General features: G+C 36.1%; 1 protein-coding gene across 1 annotated transcript in view; it reads right to left on the bottom strand.

Moving 5' to 3' along the window:
* The window catches only part of llgl2 (LLGL scribble cell polarity complex component 2), a 71,182-nt gene that overhangs the window by 2,410 nt on the left and 66,578 nt on the right, over window positions 1-2,194 (bottom strand). The gene's annotated exons all lie outside the window — the stretch shown is intronic.

Genomic DNA, 2,194 nt, shown 5'->3' with positions numbered 1-2,194 from the left:
AATGTCCTTTAAAAACTGAACATTTAGATGCCAGAACAGTATTTGTAGATGAAAGTATGCAGGAGTTAAGTGCCACAAAAATGTTGAAAAAAAGCTGAATTTCTTAAAAAGTATAAAGGTCATTAAAAAATAAATACAATCAGGAATGTCCTTAAAACGCTGAACATTTAGATACCACAATGATGTTTGTAGCTGAAAGTATACTGAAGTTAAGATGTGAAAATTTTGCCCATTCATTTGAATGAGACAAAATTTGATTTGGGGGAGTTAGATGCCAAAAAAATGGACAGAAGACACAGATATGCCTCAATGGCACTGCATTTTATTGACCACCACATGGCACTCCAAGACTGTGTCATTGAGCTGCAGCATTCGGATGCCTCAGTACTTTTAAGGCTCCCCTTGACTTCTATTATTAAAAAAAAAAAAGCTTAATTCTTAAACAGTATTAAAAAAGTGCTGAACAGTTTAATATATGAAGTTTAGAAAAATTCTGAAAAGAAGCATGAATGCCCTTGAAAAGCTGAACATTTTGATAGCTGAAATAGCTGAAAGTATGTTGAAGTAGAATTTCCCAATTCAAAATAAAGCTAAATATTTCAAAAGTATAAGGTTTACAAAAATGCAGAAGACAAGCATGAATATCCTTGAAGAGCTGAACATTTTGATAGCTGAAATTATGCTGAAGTAGAATTTTCCCCATTCATTTGAATGCAGCAAGATTTTAAAAATAAAGCTAAATATTTGAAAAAGTATGAAGTTTACAAAAGTTCTGAATAGCAGCATGAATGTCCTTAAGGAACAGAACAATTTGATAGCTGAAATTATGCAGAATTAGAATTTTCCCATTCATTTGAATGGGGCAAGATTTTCAAAATAAAGCTAAATATTTTAAAAGTATGAAGTTTAGAAAACTTCTGAATAAAAGCATAAATGTCCTTGAAGAGTTGAACATTTTAATAGCTGAAATAGCTGAAAGTATGCTGAAGTAAAATGTCCCCATTCATTTGAATGGAGCAAGAATTTCAAATTAAAGCTTAATATTTTAAAAATGTGAGGTTTAGAAAAGTTCTGAAGATAAGTATGAATGTCCTTGAAGAGCTGAACATTTTAATACTTGAAATAGCTGAAAGTATGCTGAAGTAGAATTTTCCCATTCATTTGAATGGGGCAAGATTTTAAAAATAAAGCTAAATATTTCAAAAGAATGTTTACAAAAGTTTTGAATAGCAGCATGTCCTTAAAGAGCTGAACATTTTGATAGCTGAAAGAGCTGAAAGTATGAAGAAGTAAAAATTTCCCCATTCATTTGAATGGGAAAATTTTTCAGAATAAAGCTGAATATTTTAAAAAGTATAAAAGTTACAAAAAAGTTGTATACATCCACACATGTCCTGAAAATGCCGAACATTTTGATACCTGAATGGCTTTTCTAGCTGAAAGTATGCTGAAGTAGTTAAGTGCCAAATACATACATAATAATAATAATAATAATAAAGAAATAAATAATTGGAAAACATAGTATGGATGCTGAATCATGCATCCACACAAATATGACTGGGAGACAAATTATTTCATTGGTAAATATCCATAATGCTGTTAATAAAGTTGCAAAGTAATGCTAGTGTTTTGCCTTCTATTCTGCTGCTGTTTACAAAGAGAGCGACGGCTGCTATTTAGATGATGTGCATGTCATTAACATGATTTTTTTCCCATCAATTGCTGTCCAACATAATCAGGGGAGGTGGGCAGCTGTTGACCTCAACTGGGGACATCATCGGACGGTGGAAGGAATACTTCGAGGATCTCCTCAACCCCGGAGCTGACTGAAGCAGAGGCCGGGGGCTTGGAGGTAGACTTGTTCATCACCCAAGCTGAAGTCACCGAGGTAGTCAAGAAGCTTCTCGGTGGCAAGACACCGGGGGTGGATGAGATACACCCTGAGTACCTTTAGTCTCTGGATGCTGTGGGGCTGTCTTGGTTGACACGCCTCTGCAACATCGCATGGCGGTTGGGGACAGTGCCTCTGGACTGGCAGACTGGGGTGGTGGTCCCTCTTTTCAAGAAGGGGGACCGGAGGGTGTGTTCCAACTATAGGGGGATCACACTCCTCAGCCTCCCCGGGAAAGTCTATACCACGGTACTTGAGAGGAGAATCCAACCAATAGTCGAACCTTGGATTCAGGAGGAACAA

Source organism: Monopterus albus, unplaced genomic scaffold, assembly GCF_001952655.1.
Source record: "Monopterus albus unplaced genomic scaffold, M_albus_1.0 scaffold96.1, whole genome shotgun sequence".
In the NCBI taxonomy this organism is placed as follows: domain Eukaryota; kingdom Metazoa; phylum Chordata; class Actinopteri; order Synbranchiformes; family Synbranchidae; genus Monopterus; species Monopterus albus.
This window is presented reverse-complemented; position numbering and strand designations above follow the sequence as displayed.